This window comes from Periplaneta americana, chromosome 7 (genome assembly GCF_040183065.1).
Source record: "Periplaneta americana isolate PAMFEO1 chromosome 7, P.americana_PAMFEO1_priV1, whole genome shotgun sequence".
Lineage (NCBI taxonomy): Eukaryota > Metazoa > Arthropoda > Insecta > Blattodea > Blattidae > Periplaneta > Periplaneta americana.
In genome coordinates this window covers 2,372,508-2,394,076 of record NC_091123.1, presented here as the reverse complement: position 1 = coordinate 2,394,076, position 21,569 = coordinate 2,372,508, and the positions used below count along the sequence as shown (strand labels likewise).

At 34.9% G+C, this 21,569-nt stretch overlaps 1 protein-coding gene and 1 non-coding gene across 5 annotated transcripts in view; both read left to right on the top strand.

Moving 5' to 3' along the window:
- Sh (Potassium voltage-gated channel protein Shaker) overlaps positions 1 to 21,569 on the top strand; it is a 627,168-nt gene that overhangs the window by 488,670 nt on the left and 116,929 nt on the right. The gene's annotated exons all lie outside the window — the stretch shown is intronic.
- Positions 19,963 to 20,034, top strand: TRNAY-AUA (transfer RNA tyrosine (anticodon AUA)). The gene has a single exon. It is a non-coding gene; the product is annotated as a tRNA-Tyr (tRNA).

The window sequence follows — 21,569 nt, the reverse complement described above, 5'->3', positions numbered from 1 at the left end:
CTACAAAAAAAAGCTTTTGTCTGCTATAGAGGATATTTCAAGTATTCTATATTGAAATCGATGCGCTGATTCCAGATCTGTAATCAGATTTATCTTAGCACATCAGGTGTTTTAGTTATGGGACTGTAACATTAATTCTAAATCTTACTGTTCAGTACATACCTGTATTATAAAGTCGATATATAAATTGAGTTTGGTTTATATATTCTTTGTAAATTAATATACTATTTTAAGCACTACATTTATTAGAAGATATACACTTACAATATGTAGTAAGCACTAAAACTCTGTTAAAAGTGCTTGAGACCTTTGCTTTTTCGCTTATGTTGGCATGTGGTTCATCGCTGTATGAACCAGCAGAAATCACCCATCACGCTCGGACCGTATTGACCCTGGTACCTGGATTCCATCGTTGATATGTGCTGATGGGACCTCTCACCATATTCGCCGAAATGTGATGGGGAAAAAAAGTCAAGATGTGGGTTAAGAAATTGAATTTTTAAAGACATGCGACAACCTAGATTCTGAAATGCTCTAAGCATATTATATACTAGCTCAGCATAATTATCAGCTCGATAATTTAGTGCCTAAAATGCCTATTTTGGTATATAAAAATCTACTTCACTGCAACAAGAATAAGACTGCTCTTAATCTCTACAATGATTATTCTATCACATCTGTGCTATCCATACGATTGGAGAAAGCTGGGTTTGCAGTGAAAGACCTGTCCTTGGGCAGAACACTAAATGAAATGAATGTGCCCTGAAGTTCCAGGTCCAGTCATATCATCATAATTTAACATTTATTTTCTGCATAGGCCTTCTTTGGCGCCAGGGTAGCTCAGCTGGTAGAACGAGTGGCCACTGACTGTATGGTCCGGGGTTCGATCACAGGTGGTGACGGAATTTTCTCGTCGGAACTTACGAAACGGCCCCGAGGTTCACTCAGTCGAAATGAGTACGTGGACTTCCCTGGAGGTACAAGGCAGTGCCTCATTCTAGTGCCGAGGTGAAGAAAACAAAGAGATCTACCTCCATGCTTCCCAAACGCCTTCGTGGCGTGTGTACGGGACACCTTTACGTATAAAGGCTGGTTCACAATAAACCGGAACCGAGAATCGGAACGAAAACGGTAAAATTGTTAAAATGTATACATTTAAATGTGAGCATTCACAATTAACGAAAAGCTTGCCGGAGCCCGGGATCGGGAACGGAGACTTGGCCAAGTTTCAACTTTGGCGTTCACGTTTCCGATCACAGCCCACTAGATTCATTCTATTGCCATCTAAAAGCTATTTTGTCGTCGTATATTTTGTAGCAAGAAGACCGTGACATAACCTATGCATTATTTTGTTCTGTGCTGTGCATCATGGAGCAAGTTTTATTTGACGAGATTCTAATATTGAGTGTTGAGGAAAATCCTCAAGTTTACGATAAGCGGCGCGCCTCGTATAAAGATGAGAAAATGAAGGAGAATACGTGGCTTTCAATAGCTGCATCTTTGAACACCGATCGTAAGTGAATCATATTTTATTACTGTATTGGTTGTATTACACACTACATATTCATGCTTCAATTCAATAACTACTGTTGTGTTCATTTTTGTTCTATTACAAATGTTTCTTCTCTAATTATTTTACGTTATGGTAGACTTAAAATAGGTTGTGATAATAAAGATGCATGGGCATATTTATAGTACCGTACCTAATGAAATGTTTCAGTTGAAATTTCGAAGTTGGTTAACATGTGTTTATGTTGGCTGCCTTGTACTCATGAGAGAACGCCATTGGTCAATTATACACAAATAACATCAGAATGCGTGATATCGACTTTACATATCGTTATTGACATGCATATCGATATGCATAGTCGTCTACGTTCTCGGTTTATTGTGAATCAAAAGTTTTCATATTCACGTCCTCTGCTTCTCGTTTTCATTCTGGTTCTCGTTCCCGGTTTATTGTGAACCAGCCTTAAGTCTTTTTCTCTCACGTAGTGCTGGAGTAGTAGCAAGTGCTACCACTCTAGCTTTGTTTTGGGGTATTTTTATGTGCCTAATTTATTAATCCATATCTGTCAGTCGGCAGCTAAATGCTTACAAAAGCTTAAGTGCAGACTTCGAAAGCCACATTCTTCACTCAGATAAAACAACTTAGGTTTAGAAATAAACGCGCGTAGAATTGTTAACGGCACACTGATAAATGAAGGTGGCTTATAGCAGTGGCGGACTGTTTGTTTTTGAAGTACTTCCTCAAGCTGAGAGTAGTAAACATCGCCGACACCATGTTTCTTCCTCCGCGACCCATATGACTCAAGATATCCGGCTTCAATTTGACCGTCATCGCTTTGCGATATCAAGACTCTATAAATTCCTCCCGCTCCAAGAGCAGCTGGACTGCTTTAAAGCTTCTTTTCGTTGCTTCACGTAACCTTAACCGAGTGTGTGTGTGGAGAATCTTGGAGGCCGAAATTCAAACCGGAGAATTCAAGTGAAATATGTAGAGGACAAAGACATCATTAGTATGGAGCGGATTTTTATGTGCTAAAAATTTAAATATATTTATTTTTATGTGCTAAAAACTACACCTTGAGTGCTAGTAGTTGGCCTAGAATTGCAGTGAACATCAAAGGTCATGAATAATTTCGAGGGAAAAATTGTTCCGGGGCCGGGTATCGAACCCGGGACCTTTGGTTCAACGTACCAACGCTCTCCCAACTGAGCTACCCGGGAACTATACCAGACACCGAACCTATTTTTCCCTCTATATCCACAGACGTCAAAGTGAGCTGACAACCCTCAAGCAACCAACATTGAGTGCACAGTAACTCTGTGTGACTTAAATTGTGGTTTTCTGTTAACGAACAGTGACGTGGATTATGCAAATCAAGATTTCAGGTATAACTCCCTGTAAAGTTGATTTGAATAATTTCGAGGGAAAAATTGTTCCGGGGCCGGGTATCAAACCCGGGACCTTTGGTTCAACGTACCAACGCTCTCCCAACTGAGGAGATATACTGACATGTTTACAGAATGAAGGTACAAGGTTTATTAGAAAACTTACGCAGATATAACACGGCACGCAAATTGTAAAAGAAAATATACATTTGATCTTCTAAAATAATGTTGATTTTATTTTATTCTCTTTTTTTTTATCTCAAAATTTTTTTCTGATCAAACTAATAGGCATACCCCACTTAGTGTGCGTCCAATTCATTAATGTGTATTGTTTTCAACATCTATTTAAAATTTCATCATTCTATAATACATTTCCTGAACAAATGGGGCATTTGCACAAAAAATAACAAAATATCAACATAATTTTAAAAATTCAAACCTTTTTTAGAATGTTTATGTATTGATAAATTTGGGTTACGTTTCTTAGAAACCTTGTATCTTCATCCTGTAAAAATTTCAGTGTGATGTCTTAAGTAGTCCCTGAGGTAACTGTCCATTAAATAAGCAAATTTGAAATTGACGCGTTCCGGCATAGGGCAGTTAATCTCCGCCTAACCCCAGACAATAAGTAATGTAATAGTTATTTATGTATTAAGGGAAGTAAGTAGTTTCTACTATTCAAGGACCAGTCTGAGCTCAAGCGATAGCAAGGACCGTAATTAAGGACTTCAGACTAGCAAATTCTACTTAACTCACGAATGGCATATTTGTAATGTTTTTCCACTCTTACATTTTACATAATAAAAATACAGGTTGAATCAAAAGTCTGGAACCATACATAAATATCTTCCATATGCTTGATTTTCGATTAATATAGGTGTTACCAGTATTTGTAAGACCAAACGCTCTACCAGTGACACATTCGATTCTAGCCCTCAGCTATCTCAAAATTCGCCATTTTGGATAAAACTTTGAAATTCTAAATGAAAATGGGGTCTGTAAATACTCAAAATCATGTGAATTTAAAAAAAAATGGTGCAATCTGTTTTGAGATAATATCTCTGATCGTTTTCAAGTTACTTAAAGATAACTGTCATAATGATACAAACATTATGGTTGTGAAACTTGGACTCTCACTCTGAGAGAGGAACATAGGTTCAGGGTGTTTGAGAATAAGGTGCTAAGGAAAATATTTGGGGCTAAGCGGGATGAAGTTACAGGAGAATGGAGAAAGTTACACAACACAGAACTGCACGCATTGTATTCTTCACCTGACATAATTAGGAACATTAAATCCAGACGTTTGAGATGGGCAGGGCATGTAGCGCGTATGGGCGAATCCATAAATACATATAGAGTGTTAGTTGGGAGACCGGAGGGAAAAAGACCTTTAGGGAGGCCGAGACGTAGATGGGAGGATAATATTAAAATGGATTTGAGGGAGGTGGGATATGATGATAGAGACTGGATTAATCTTGCACAGGATAGGGACCGCTGGCGGGCTTATGTGAGGGCGGCAATGAACCTTCGGGTTCCTTAAAAGCCATTTGTAAGTAAGTAAGTAAGTAATGATACAAACATTAGTTACTGCATGTACAGATATTTTGTAACATGGTACAATACTAAGAAGGCTTTGGGAAAGGTATTTTCATGCAATTCTGGTAATAAACTTTTCCTGCTTTACTGTTTGGTTAACCTGTGACAGTTTGAATGCATTGTTGTGATTATTTGAAGCTTTCCTATAACAAATTTCTTGATTTTCGTGATGGCATTATCGAAAGAGGAGAGAATTGATATACTTCATTCTGGTGGGGTAAGCCACAGAAATGTTGCAGTCAAGTGGACGAACAATTCTCTGGACATTGGATTGGTCGGCGTGGACCAGTAGAATGGCCGTCCAGGTCTCCAGATTTAACACCCGTTCGTTTTTTTTTCTTTTGGGGTTACATAAAGAGCTTGATATATGAAGAGAAAATTGGCAATGTGGAACATTTAAAAAACCATATCATTGAAGCCTGTGCTAAAGTCACCCCGCAAATGCTAGAAAATGTTCTCTCTGAGTGGATAATACTTCTACAAATGTGCATTGTCGAAAATGGCCCACATTATCATTATCATTTAATGAATTGAAAACGATTAGAGATTTCTCAAAACAGATTGCACCATTGTTCATGCATTGAAACTGTTACAGGGTAACCAAACAGTAAAGCAGGAAAAGTTAATTACCAGAATTGCATAAAAGACCTTATCGAAAGCCTCCTTATGTTACAAAATATCTATAGATGAAGTAACTAATGTTTGTGTCATCATGACAGTTATCTTTAAATAACTTGAAAACGATTAGAGATATTTCAAACCAGATTGCACAAGACATCTTTATATTCTTCATCCTATACAGTTTCAGTTGCTAGAAATTGGAACTCGCTTCCGAGTGATATAAGGGGTTGTTGGACAATAGCTTCATTTAGGTCAAAATTACATAAATTCTTACTTAACAGATGAATTGCTGATTAATATTTGTTACTTATAATGAAACTAACATCTGTCCATTCTAATTATTATTATCTTTAATTTCTCTAAATATATTTACAAAACCTCTAATGACAATTACATTAATATTCTCATTATAGAAATAGAAATATATATATTCTCCCTGTAACATAGTCCTAGTAAGCTTATATTAAATTAATTTTCATCATTTTACTAGCTATCTCAAATATTAAATTAATTATAATTCATTGAATTAAATTAGCTCATAAATTAAGTTACTACTTTACATTATAGATTTATCTAAATTTAAATAAATGTGTAGTGAAGATTATTGCTGGAGAACCTTTTAAGTGTAGTGAAAATATTTGTAATTTAAATTTATGTATTGTATTGATTAAGGCTGGTTGAGTGGAAGAGAAGGCCTTATGGCCTTAACTCTGCCAGCGAAAATAAAACATTATTATTATTATTGTTTTCTTAGTCAATTTCACATGGATTTGAGTACCTACATGACCCCCTTTCTATTTAAAATTTCAAAGTTGCATCCAAAGTGGCGGCTTTTTAGATAGCTGAGGGCTAGAGTCGAATGTGTCACTGGTAGAGCATTTGGTCTTACAAATACTGATAACACCTATATTAATCGAAAATCAAGCATATGGAAGATATTTATATGGTTCCAGACTTTTGATTCACCCTATATATATCCTAACTGATGGGATGACCGTAAAGTTTTGAGTATTCTTTTGTTTGTTGCTATGCAACTCTTGAACGAAACATTTGACAGTTGGAAAGTTGCGTGATGTTTGATTAAAATGATTTCAGATGAAGTAGAAATTATTACTACCCGAGAAGTCGAGAAAAAGATATAAAAGTGCGTACAAATCACTTAAGTAAGGGTACCAGCAGCGTATAGATAATTAAGTATGGACACTTCGCGTCGGTACCTTTGATGTAGCCGGACTGATTTCAATGACCTTCAAGCCAGCTAGAGCGTGAGATTCTGCTTTCTCCCTAGAGTTGGCGCTGCCATCACACCAGCTAGTAGTCGACACAGCGGAAATATAACACATACAATTAATAGATCTAGGTACATTATGTACTTAAAGAAAAAAATTGGATCCATAAAATAATAAATCCGTCATTAACTGTAATGTCTAGACTCTAGAGTTCCTTTATAATGACAGTTGAGACGTTGACCCCAACAACAATTAAAATATGTAATGATTTGATAGCGCTGAAAATGGAAAAACAAAACTCTTACGAGAAGTAAAACCATATGCCTATATTATATTATATACAAATATTAAACGAATTTGATACAAAATTTTATAATGTATTATATTATTTTATAATATTATTTAATATATATAAAACATAAAAAAATTATTATTACAACTAGTTTGTCACTGAGAAATAAGGAAAAGCTGTTAACTTGAATTTATTTGAAGCAAAGCGTTACTGCATTATGCAATAAGGTAGGCGATGTTTGGATCCTGTGTCTCAACTCTATACTCAATTATTATCTTAGCGTATGCTCGATTACACTAACCTCTAGCGCTTGAAAGTGGAACTAAACGGCGGCGCAAAGAGAAACAAAACACAGGAAAATTCGCTCAGTGTCCATTCTTTATAATCCCTATTCGCTGGTACCAATGTCTGTTGGACAGTATTGAAGTCGCCGGCAACTTTGTGGCATGGGTATTCAATGTTGAGAGCAACTATTTTCATAGCGGAAAATATTGATACATCGAAATACACTAAACTGAATCCTCGTCACCTGCCAGTGCCGCCAGCTAACGAGATGTGGGAGCGATGCCAGACCTCGACAGAGCCTGTGTAAACAATGAAGCAGTCCCGGTTTGAACGGATTATTTGTGTAAATTAATATTTTTGGGCAATGTAGAGTATCCACCGGCCACTGAACGACTATTTCACACTTTTATCACTGCCAATGTTGCGCTATAAACAAATTTTCGGCAATCTAATATAAAAGACTGCCTACAAATATTTGGAATGTTTCAGAGAAAATACACAAATTCAATCTTCTATCACGATTTGTTTGTTTTTAAATAAGTAATTTGCTGGGAGACATCGTTAGATATAGGCCACTCTTACACTAAACCTGGAGTAATTTAAGCTTATCAATCAAATATCATTGTACTTACTGTTTTTTATATGCTCACCTGTATGTAATTTCTATTTTATACATATTTCATTGTTATTTTCCATCCAAAGATCATTAAGAACGATGAATATTACTTAATATCTCCTATTTTTCTTCAAATAGTGTTTATATGCTATGTTAATTTTCATTTGTTTTCATAAGTTAACAATGATGCACATTGGGAGCAACTTAAAAGAAATTATTTCCCTACACAATCCACGCTATATTCACGTTGTTTTGAAATGATTAATCGAAGATGGTTTGCTTATTGTTTATTATACGCACATTAATTTATATAATTCCTATTCCATACGTTTTTTTTCTATCCCAAGATCATTAAGAATGGTGAATATTATTCATGCTTGTTTCCTGTATTTCTTAAAATAATGTTATGTGGCATGTTAGTTTTTATTTGTCGTTATTTACGTATAAATGATGTGCCAGAAATAAAAAAATAATAATTTCATACTCACTCCACATCCTATATATTCACATTTGTTTTTCAGTGATTTATTAAAGAATGTACCGGTATTTAAAAGACAAATTTAGAAACATGTTATATAAATCATCCTTGTGCCAAAAGAGAATGCTCCCTGGACCAAATTATATTAAAGAATGTACCGGTATTTAAAAGACTAATTTAGAAACGTGTTACATAAATCATCCTTGTGTCAAAAGAGAATGCTCCCTGGACCAAATTATATTGAAGAATGTACCGGTATTTAAAAGACTAATTTAGAAACATGTTACATAAATCATCCTTGTGCCAAAAGAGAATGCTCCCTGGACCAAATTATATTAAAGAATGTACCGGTATTTAAAAGACTAATAATTTAGAAACATGTTACATAAATCATCCTTGTGCCAAAAGAGAATGCTCCCTGGACCAAATTATATTAAAGAATGTACCGGTATTTAAAAGACTAATTTAGAAACATGTTACATAAATCAGCCTTGTCCAAAAGGAGAATGGTCCCTGGACCAAATTATATTAAAGAATGTACCGGTATTTAAAAGACTAATTTAGAAACATGTTACATAAATCATCCTTGTGCCAAAAGAGAATGCTCCCTGGACCAAATTATATTAAAGAATGTACCGGTATTTAAAAGACTAATAATTTAGAAACATGTTACATAAATCATCCTTGTGCCAAAAGAGAATGCTCCCTGGACCAAATTATATTAAAGAATGTACCGGTATTTAAAAGACTAATTTAGAAACATGTTACATAAATCATCCTTGTGCCAAAAGAGAATGCTCCCTGGACCAAATTATATTAAAGAATGTACCGGTATTTAAAAGACTAATAATTTAGAAACATGTTACATAAATCATCCTTGTGCCAAAAGAGAATGCTCCCAGGACCAAATTATATTAAAGAATGTACCGGTATTTAAAAGACTAATAATTTAGAAACATGTTACATAAATCATCCTTGTGCCAAAAGAGAATGCTCCCTGGACCAAATTATATTAAAGAATGTACCGGTATTTAAAAGACTAATTTAGAAACATGTTACATAAATCATCCTTGTGCCAAAAGAGAATGCTCCCTGGACCAAATTATATTAAAGAATGTACCGGTATTTAAAAGACTAATTTAGAAACATGTTACATAAATCAGCCTTGTGCCAAAAGAGAATGCTCCCTGGACCAAATTATATTAAAGAATGTACCGGTATTTAAAAGACTAATTTAGAAACATGTTACATAAATCATCCTTGTGCAAAAGGAGAATGGTCCCTGAACCAAATTATATTGAAGAATGTACCGGTATTTAAAAGACTAATTTAGAAACATGTTACATAAATCATCCTTGTGCCAAAAGAGAATGCTTCCTGGACCAAATTGTCGTATTTTGCAGTGGTCGTCAGTACTCGCTGAAATGGGTAATAATGTAATATAATTATGTTGTACGTAGCAAGATCGATTATTCAATTGATAGGATATTTTATGAGGTTGTCATGACAGATATCTATTGTCAATTGCTAGTATTTGTCAGAAGGCCTTGACTGACGGGTATATAAGGACCGGCGCTATTAGGGGTGTAGGCCGAGGTTTGGGATGGTCCACAAGCAACAAGTTATACTAAATATGTTTAGGATTAGTGTAAAATTGTCCTATGTCTCCTATAGTGGTCGGGACATAGATAACATTCACCCTTTTCTTTACAAACTGATCAATAATTTAGTAGTTAACCTCGTGTCGCAACCTCTTTTTTGTTTGAGCGCATGGTTATATCTCTAAAACCGATAGATGAATTTAAAAAAGATGATTAGGAACCTTGGAACCAGAATTAACCTCGAATAACGTTAAATACCATGTAAGTTTTTGTATTGAAGGAACTTTACGTTGGCATTAAAGTGGTGTAGATGTTTACTTGAGCTTTGCGTTAGTCTTTCTTCGTTCCATTTATTATTACTAGATTGAGAATTATCATTATTTTCTTTTGTTATAAAGTTGCATCACATTCTGCGTGACTATTTCTGCAGACATGTTTATCTGTATGTGACGTCACACGCTTGCAGATGTTAAGTTTATTAAGTCGTGCGCTCAGCATATCAGTGACTACAGATGAAAGGTCCTGTGTTCATTTCCAAGCGGTGCCGGGGTTTTTCTCGTTACCAAAAATCGAGAGCGACCACGAGGTCTGGCCAAACTTCTGCCAAATTGAATACAAAGTCTTTCCCGGGATAAAAAGACGGTCGGAGCGTGGTGCCGACCACATCATCTCAGACTGGTGCTGACATCATGGACGTTTTGACCTCTTATTTTCACGCTTCTTCCTGAAAGCGTTGCCTTTACCAACCTCTGCCTGAGCTTTTCTATATGAAATCGATCAGTAAATACCCTCGCATTTTTTTTATACTCTAATTTTTTCCCTACTTATACAAGGTGCAGAGGAGAGTGCATTTTCAAAAACATACTATCGAAAGTCAAACGGTTTTCGTATTGTTGAGCGACAAATTTAGCGTATTTTATAAAAACAAGCCTCTTTCAGCGCTCAGAACTCTGGAACCATTTACTGCAGGACATTGAACGGGAGCTCATTTTGAAGCTGACATTTGGTAGGTTACGTTAAGAAGTAATCCTTATTTTTATTGTACACAGAGAGACAGTTAATCTGATTTTACTTACTTTTAGGCTTTTTGCCAATTTGTAAAAATGTAAAAAAAATATTGTGAAAAAACCTTGCATTATTAAGAGGGATTCGGCATTGTTTGCTTAGTGGCTCGGCAATAAGTTTCGAGGATATTAAATAAATTATTTTCACACGCCTGGACGTGAACGGCGCAGTACCGCACGCACTGGCCGAGAGCTGAAGATAAGCGAGCGTTGGGCGTCATTTTACTCCTGTGTTTATGAAAACCTGTGATAAAGCTAGCACAGCCATGCGATGCTAGACGACATATCACGTGTTTATGTCTCCTGGCCTTGCTTGCCTCGGCTAGATCCCGCCTCACAGTCAGCTGGTTAGTTCACGCGCGTACTATTTATTTTCTTTATTTGATATTTTCAGTACTTTCTTATCAACGTGCTATCAGTAAAAAAGTGTTTATTTGTACTTTAAATGCGGAATCTATTTTTAAAATATTTTTTTCTAGGCAAAGGTGTCTTAATAGGGAAAAATCTAAATTTCTCCATTTCCATAAAAAGTAAGAAAATCTGTTTACATGTCAATATAAACTTTAATTTCTCAGCATCAAAATAAACCATGATTTTGATCATTGGGTGAAAGGGTTTCGGAGCCACAACAGTTTAAAGTTGCTAATTTTATGAAAATACGATAAATTTAAATATTTTTAATTTAAACACTATGAAGTTCTGATGCCTCAAACTTTGCACAAAGCACTGTATCACAGTTCTCTACGTACAAAAAAAAGTTTCATTGTATTTAGAAATTTTAAGGTCAATTTTCCCTATATTTCGGTCGATTTGAGATGGAGTAGCCCGCCTATAGAAACAGTGAGAGATTGAGATTTAAACCGTCACGATTTGTTTTCTTCATAGGACAAATTTTTCTAAGAAAAACATGCCAAGAATTTTTATTTCCGCTTAAAATTCATTGCACTCTAACTTCCGGTCTAGCTGAATGCTTGTAGTAAACACGATTACCCGTAAGAGCCGTCATCAAGTGCTTGGAACGTCTTAAGGTATATGTGCACCTTTATATACAATTTTTTTTATATAATTTTGTTCTGTAAAATTCTTATACAATTGAGAATGGTACCAGAAAGAGGATGAAGTGAACAGTCCCTTAAAATTATGTCTAAATTGTTTTTAAAAATTATTTTGTTTATAATTTTGACATGCAACTTGAAACATGATAGCTCATGCAGTTTTTAAGATAGAGCCACAGTTTTTCCACTGTTTTATAGCTAAAACTATTCTTTAGTGCCTGACATAGAGCTATTTTTTATTTTCATTTACATTAATTAAATATTACCATATATAACACTTTATGTTGCATAAGTCATGTAAAAAATTCATAGATAATTATTAACTGTATTAATGTTGTTTTACTCATTGTCAGGCACTGGGGGACATTTCAGGCTTCAAAATGACACCAATATCTTCTTTGTATCACCATATTTGAGTGAGATATCATGTTTGAAAGAATTAAATATTCTAAAATTACTATTTACAGGAAATGAACCACAAACTTTCAAAGCCTAGAAGACTGCATCATCATATGCCACCCCTTAAGCAGCTTCATGTCGGTCCTATTTCAGCTTCTTTCTGCCTCTCAAATACTCCGCCTTGTTTTAACTTCAGGTGTTGAATGTTTTTTGGCATTTTTCTCCTTATTTTTCATTGATGCAACAAATCCTGCGATGGTGCTTGTCCCAGGGTTTATGCCCATCCTCCTCAGAATTTTAATTTCTACTTTCGGATTCTCATTAAAATGACGTACAACATCACTGACACACAAATTTACAGCTTTATGACTAACAGTAAAAGATTATAAGTTACTTCATTATGTAAGAAAGTTTTTTCAATCTAATGATCATGCCCAGATATCTATGCATCTATTTCGGGACTAGAAAAAAGTTTATCTTACAAGCAATGCTGGACGAGGAGATTGACTGCTACGAAGATCACTCCAAAAGTAATGCACTCCAAAAGTAAGAGACCGTGGCTGATGACGCAGCATTTTGGAAAATGGGACTTATCTGAAAAACCATAAGGCATAAATCGAAAATTCTTATATCAAATTAAAGAGGAGAAAATTCTCTATTAAAATAGTTATATTTTGAAAATTCTAATTTTTCATCATTTTTTGCGTTTTGTAGGTGTACATATACCTTAAATCGTATATTTCCGTCAAATTTATAAGTTAACTTCAACGACTAGTTTTATAAAAGTACAAAGGAAATACAAATAAAACAATGGAACAGCGCTCTGCCTCGGTTTGTTGTGTATTTCCTTCAACGGAAAGTAACTGAAACAACGCTAAGAAAACATTCCGCCGAACTGTTGTCAAGACAACGAATTGCCGTTTAAGAGAAGTTAAACAGAAGATCTGAGTTGAAGACGCTGGCTATCAACACAATCACTCAGTGTCGATCAGAAACAACACGAAGCCTAAAATAACGAAAAGATAGAACAAGAGGAATGTTCCGGAGCCGGCGAGTTTTCTGTCTGCCTTAACAATGCAGTGCAGCATTCCTAACACATGGATCTCGCTTGTCCAGGTAGATGGAGGAATGTTGTATAAATTTTCAGTCAACACAGATGTTATGGGTACCTATCTCTGGGTATTGTTTTCTATGTTAAAGGGAGAGGATAGTATTCTTTAAAACTTTTTTTCCTATTTGGTGTAAAATATTAATTTTTTGTATGTAGAGAGCTCATAGCTGTGGCAACTCAACCAAATAAAAATATTTTGAAAAAAAAAATTATTTGGGGGCCCAAATTTGAAAAAAAATACCCAATGCAGGATTATACTAAAACAGATATATCTAAACCGTTTTTAAAGATATATTCAAACAGTTTTTTGCAATGTATTTGCAAAAGCATGTTCTAGAAACTGTCTGTAACAGAATTTTGATATTAGTCCCTACGTTTGTAAAATAAACAATTAAAATTTAATAACAATTTTCTGATTTCCTTTCTTGCAAACAAACGGACGTATTTTTAAAATGAAATCAATTAACAAACTTCTGTTACAGAGAAAAGTTTCCTAATAGTCTAAAGAATGTGTGTTCTAAATTTCATGCATGTATCTTTAATAGTTCAGAAATTGTATCCATTTTTGTCTGGCAATGTAGCGAAAAAAATGAAGTTACCGGAAGCCGATAAAAGCGGGCGTGTGATTTAAAAATCCATAGCGCTGGAAGTTTAAAAATGACGTCCCAACATCCGATAAGGGCACAAATACCCACAAAATGTTATGCAATGCTTTTCACACATATCAAAGGGTATTTAATTTTTTTTTTTTTTTTTTGAAAATTTAATTTACCGGAAACAACAATAAAAGTGGGCGAGTGATTTAAAAATCGTTATCGCAGGAAGTTTAAAAATGGCCACTCAACATCCGATAAGGGCACAAATAGCCACAAAATGTTATGCTATGAAATCCACACATATTACAGGGTATTTTAAAGATTTTTTTTTTTTTTTTTTTGAAAATTTACTCATTTTTCACTCGTTGACATTATTAACCCATGTTCAATTTTGAATGGTAGTTTCTGGCGCTTGTTTTTAGTTCACATCATAGCTTTCTTTGTCGAGTGTGAGCAAAGATATACGATTTTATACATCTTGATTGCACAACTTTTAACACTATATCACTTCTTTCTTGTGTTAAATTTTATATTACCTCGTTAACATGTTTCAGCCTGCTATTGGTCATACAGACACACAAAAAACACAACCAAATGAAATTCTCAACACACAACTCAATTTCAGAACACACACACTCTTTGACTCCACATTACACTACACAAACACACCCCCACAGGAAACAAAACAAAAGGCGCCAAGACCAGCAACAACCAATTCTGATGATGGCCGATAGCAGGGTGAAACATATTAATAATAATAATAATAATAATAATAATAATAATAAATTTATACTGGCAGGCCATAGGGCCTTCTCTTACACTCTACCAGGTCCCAAAGTATACAAGCAGTTAAAATTTAACAAAACGTTACAGAAAATAATACTAACATATTACAAAAAAAAAATAATAATAACAGCATAATAAAATCGACACTAAACAACATGAAAATAATACCATAATAGAAAAAAAGAAAGTAAAATACATTGGAATATAGTGAAAGTAAGTCATTTAGTACAAATGGTTAATTTGTAAAACGTAAGGTAGAATATAACAAAATGGAATGTAATATAATAATAATAATAATAATAAATAAAAGAAATACGAATATTAAATAAAATTCACAATAAAATGGCTATGCTAATAAATTCATCGGCTGATAAAGAGAACAAAAAGGGGAAAGGAAGGAAAGATATATATATATATATATATATATATCCTATATTTTTACAAAACTATCGCAGAGAAAAGGGCTTATAACTGAAAGGAATCTGAATTGAAAAAGTGCAAGGAGGTAATATAAAATTTAGCACAAGAAAGACAAATAATACGTTTTCCAAAGTATACGATTTCATTGATGTAATGATTTGTAGTAGTTTTGAATGTCTTGAGTTTCACGCTTAGTATTTTAAACAATATTGTGCTATTTTTCATGTGAATAAAAATGTATTGAATTTACCTGTTAACAAGTCTGAGGTTTCGACAAAGAAGTTGCTGAAATTGTAACCAGACATTAATTCGTTCATTGATCAGCATCACAACGATACAGATTACTTACTTACTTACTTACTTACTTACTTACTTACTTACTTACTTACTGCCATTTAAGGAACCCGGAGGTTCATTGCCGCCCTCACATAAGCCCGCCATTGGTCCCTATCCTGAGCAAGATTAATCCAGTCTCTATCATCATATCCCACCTCCCTTAAATCCAATTTTAATATTATCCTCCCACCTACGTCTCGACCTCCCCAAAGGTCTTTTTCACTCCGGCCTCCCAACTAACACTCTATATGCATTTCTGGATTCACCCATACGTGCTACATGCCCTGCCCATCTCAAACGTCTGGATTTAATGTTCCTAATTATGTCAGGTGAAGAATACAATGCGTGCAGTTCTGTGTTGTGTAACTTTCTCCATTCTCCTGTAACTTCATCTCTCTTAGCCACAAATATTTTCCTAAGCACCTTATACTCAAACACCCTTAACATATGTTCCTCTCTCAAAGTGAGAGTCTAAGTTTCACAGCCATACAGAACAACCGGTAATATAACTGTTTTATAAATTCTAACTTTCAGATTTTTTGACAGCAGACTGGATGACAAAAGCTTCTCAACCGAATAATAACAGGCATTTCCCATATTTATTCTGTGTTTAATTTCCTCCAGAGTATCATTTGTTTTTGTTACTGTTGCTCCAAGATATTTGAACTTCTCCACCTTTTCAAAAGATAAATTTCCAATTTTTATATTTACATTTCGTACAATATTCTGGTCACGAGACATAATCATATACTTTGTCTTTTCAGGATTTACTTCCAAACCTATCTCTTTACTTGCTTCCAGTAAAATTTCCGTGTTTTCCCTAATCGTTTGTGGATTTTCTCCTAACATATTCACGTCATCCGCATAGACAAGCAGCTGTTGTAACCCGTTCAATTCCAAACCCTCTCTGTTAGAATATAGCCTACTCAATGTAATATAATATTTTCACGGTAACACAGTTAAAGGAAGAGAGGACCATCACAGTTGTTTATAGGAATTAGCGATGTGACTTATGCTGTAATACATGCAAGGTGCGGCACAAACAACAAGATGGTTTGAATTTGGCAGCTCGCCATTATTTGCTACCACAACAAGCCACGATGTTTGGAGGGATTCATTCATAGCCTTAGTCGGCATGTAAAATTGATCCAGGAAGTACTGGAACTTTGTCATACAAGCATTTTTTTATAAAATGTACTTTTATTTATTTATTTATTTACTAGCCGTACCCGTGCGCTCCGCTGCACCCGTTAGAAATAAATGTAAAGTAATTACATAATTAAAATAGGACGTTTGATCCAGGGAACATTCGTGTTTGATAGAAGGATAAATCGTTTAATATGTTACTTAATTTAAATTCCATTAAAAAAATAAAATGCGATCATTTTGATCCAGAGACACTCATTTGGTCATAAAAATTATTTTAGGAAATACAGGAAACGAATGTACAGAATAGCCTATCAAGTTTTCTGTGCATAAGAAGCTATTTTAATCTTACCTGTCCTCGATTCATTCAGAAGTTACTGTAATAACATTATAGCATTATGTCCATCTAGAGAAACTACACTTTCCAATGATGAAATAATAATTAATTATACAAATCGGTTAATTTAGCTTCCGATATTAGCTACTTCATACAAACACAGAAACATTCTCTGTAGGCTGTGTTTCATAGCTTTCGATTGTTGTTGTCCAAGGCCCCTTATAGACGAAGTCATTTGTTTTTTATTTCATTACACCGCCTTAGATGGCGTTATTGTAATTTTGAAACTTATTTATCTCATTAAATATCAGTCCTATCAAAATTTTGCATAGAGTAATACTTATCGGAAATTATTTTTAAAGAATCTTTTGTTATGTAATATTTTTCGTGAAAATTAAGAATAGGGGAGATATTTCGACTTATTTAATTCAAGCCCCCTTATAACTCCCCTTTCAAAATAAAATATTTTGAATGCCATATAGCCTAAATTCTAAGTTACAGCGAACTTAATTTATATTCCAATTTTCATATAAATCGGTTCAGCCATTATCGCGTGAAAAGGTAACAGACAGACAGACAGACAGACAGACAGACAGACAGACATACAAACAAAAATTTCAAAAAAGCGATTTTCGGTTTCAGGGCGGTTAATTATATATGTTAGGACTAATTATTTTTGGAAAATCGAAAATTACCAGAAAAATTTTGGCTACAGATTTATTATTAGTATAGATTTATTTATTTATTATTTCTGACAGGATTGAGGCCATAAGACCTTCTCATCCATCCTACCAGATAGCACATATAAATACAAAAAAGAAATACAGACACTGATGAAAGTAATACAAATTAAATTAAAGCCCTATAGAGGGTCAACAGGGTCAAAAGAACAGTATAGAGCTCTCTTCGAGCTAGTACAAGAAAAAAAAAGAAAGAAAAACAGAGATAGCAATGATGATAGTGATAACTGATAATGATAATAATAATAATAATAATAATAATAATAATAATAATAATAATAAATACATTACAAATTGTCTGTCAGTCGTGATCTAAATTTGGTTTTTACTATTTTCACTGTTGAAAATAATTTTTCACAAACGTAAGTTGTAGCGAACATTCCTTCAACAGAGGAAGCGAAAGAATGAAGCTTCGGATATTTATTTTTTGGCAAAGATTTGAAAAGTTCCACATTTGTCAAGTCCTTACATCTAGCTTTCATTTAACATCACATTGTAAATCAGTGAGTTTAAATTGAAGATCTAACCACATTATTCGTACATCTGCTGAAAAAGATCGACGTACAGAGATAATAATAATAATAATAATAATAATAATAATAATAATAACAATAACACTTAACCTTTCAATGTTTCATCAGTGACATGTAGTATAATGCCGTTTTATGTTATACAACCGTTTTCCTCGTAATACTTGTGAACAAATCACATTTAATATTCTCATCATATTGACAGCAAAAAAATGCGTCCTCCTATCCTACTTGGAACTTTCGTTTTTGTAGAGGTACATGGTTTCGAGAGAGACATTGCGACGATACTAGCAGATCAGAGACAAATACAAATGGAACGGAGTTTGACTCCAGTGAGTGAGAGGTTGGGGGTTGTGGGAGGTAGGAAACAAGAGAAATGCATAGCTATCACTGCGAGCCACAGTGTGCTCGCGAGTCACATTTTCGCCACGGCTGATGTACGCAATGATTTCGTCTTTTGTAACGACCCCAATGCGCCTCCCCTGAAGACGAAGCTGTACCAACTTTCGAAACTCGTCAACATGTTCCAAAGTCAAACCCAGGACCTTCTTGACTATAACTCCTGAACTGAAAACAATTGACGTTATCATATCGCAAGATATTAGTAGTTTTATGTTGCGTATTCAACTCTAGCAGGTTGGCAGCACTGGGAGCCTCCCGGCGCAGGATGCGCTGTTGTAATAATTCTTTCCGCTCACTCACGTTATCAGACGCGCGCGGGCACCTGTTGCGCGCTACCAACCTTACGGACGACACTTCTCGGGTTACATTCTTACTACCACCCCTTCTTAACAGGCTCTGTAGTTTTAACACTTACAGCTAGATGACGGCTAGATGGTGAAGTAAAAGTATAGCTACCAAATTGATTTAATAACCTCCTATTTCAGATGTTCTATCGAAGATATCTACCTAATTCAGTTGTTCTCAGCTCGCGTACCTGCCACGAGCCTAGCCCCTTGTAGTAACGGTATACGATTTCAGTAACATGTTTCACTTTTGTCCTTATACTTATGCCAAAACCACTGATGTTTATACAGAGACCAAATTCCTGTCAAAAACGAAGTCTTTTTACTTTACAACCAAACTATCCTTGAAACTGTTAATTATACAGGGCTTTCATTTCAAACCTTCCCAGTCTAAGGAACTAACTATTTAAATTGAATTCAACTTTAACAAAAAACACGTCAATTTAAATATTGAGAGGGAAATCTGAAACCAGGCTTAATTGCGTTTTAGATTTCATTCCTCACCCCCACCTCCCACCCCCATCCACCTCCCTTTAGGAATTTCAGATGGCACCCGTATGTTTTTCTCCTTAAATATGAAGGAGCATTGAATTGTTTTTACATATCATTCATAGAATGCGGATGCTTTAGCAAAGAAGGGCAGCACTGCTACTTACAGACCTGTTACTAAATCTACGTATTACTCTGTGAAGAGATTTATTAAATCTACATACTTAGACTTCAACAAACAAAATTTCATCAAGCATCAGCACGTAGAGCTGAAAACCCGGGTTCAAATCCTGGCGCCGGAGATAATTTTTCTCCGTTCCATTACTCTTTCATCGTATGATGACGCAGAATATCTGCATGGAAATATCATATGTACTTCGGTACATTAAATAATATATATGATATACGTAGACGGCGCTTATTCCGTCGGATCCCGGCCAACTAGTCACTCATAACGAGTGCACCTCAGCACATGTGTGGACTTCGGTCCTAGGTTCATAGATATCTATGACGTAGTGCAGAGGGCGGCCACTAGAGGGAACCCAAGAGTTGGAACTTAATCAAAAAAGATTCTGTCCGACGCCGGGGTGGGTATCCGGTGTGGCTTAGTGGATAAAGCATCAGCACATAGAGCTGAAAACCCGGGTTCAAATCCCGGCGCCGGAGAGAATTTTTCTCCGTTCCATTACTCTTTCATCGTAAAATTTGATAACACAATCTCAACGGAAAAAATGGAACTCTCTGCATCATAATCCGCAGTTAATTCCGATTTACCACGAAAATCGTCTGTAGCTGCATTTAAATTGGCAACAGGCCATGATTCTTTGGCCAAACACCTGCATAGAATTGGAATATATCAGTCCCCTAACTCTCCATTGTGCAACTCAAACCAAGAAATGGATTCGGAGACTTCAAAATCTGTGCTTCAGTGGCTGACCATGATATCTTTGAAAAATATTGGAGTGCAAGAGATCAAATGACTTTATTGTCAAACGCCTGGCATTAGAAAATAACATTTCATTCATTTATTTCACATCTTTTGTTTTATATCGTTGCCTGGCAACCTCGATTATTATTACTCTTGATCAGAGTTGAAGCTACAAAAACCATTGGACATTTCTTGTAATAGTTGAATAATTTCAGATACGTTCAACTCTATCCCAAAATTCATTGATCGGATGATTTAAGTACAATCTTTCTGGAGTGATCAATTTTTTCCTAGAAAAGAATTGTAATATATATTTTTAAGTTTTCATAACAGAACAATTGCTATATAATCCACAGTTTGAAAGAAAGAGACATTGCGTTTAAAGCAAAACCTTAATTTTTCACATGCTCTTGTTCTCTGTATAAAGATCAGGAGGTTTCACATAAAATCAGAAGTGAAACACCACTTTTGAAGGGGCATCCTTAAACTTTTGGTAGAAATTGTGTTATGGTATACTTTTCAGAGCCTGAAAACGCCCACTATCACGAAGGCAATGCCTTCTCCGACCCACGTAACATAAAACAATCTCTAAAGTGCAGTGAATATATTATTCGCCATATTTAACCCGGCGATAATACTCCAGTAACGCCAGACAATGTCGATAGTCTAGTAACAACAATTATTACTTACAGAATCCTGAGCGCGAGGACCAACTTTCCTTTACTTTACTTATTTACAAATCATACAATTTACTCGCCCGAGAACCTTCTGTAGAAATGAGGGGACGGTTGTATTGTATTGTATTTATCAACATTCCATGGTATTCATACATGCTTACAGTTAGAATATGGAACAAGTCAAAAAACTTAATACTATTATAAAATCTTAATTTATAGTCACAGTCTAGGTGAAATATATACAGACGAGATTTACAACATAGTCTACTAGTACAACACAAAGTTTTAGTATCAATTTCATGAAGTGTTATTGAATGTCATGAATTCACCTACAGAATAGAAGGCGTGAGAAATTAGGTACTTCTTTAATTTGGCCCTAAATAATTTTATGTTTTGAGTTTCATTTTTTATATCGATAGGGAGGCTATTAAAAATTTTTACTGCCATATAACGCACTCCTTTTTGGTAGCACGATAGACTTGCCGATGGAGTATGAAAGTCATTTTTGACGTGTATTTATGCTATGAACTGTTGAATTAGTTACAAAGTTTTCACGATTACATACGAGGAAGATTATTAATGTAAAGATATACTGA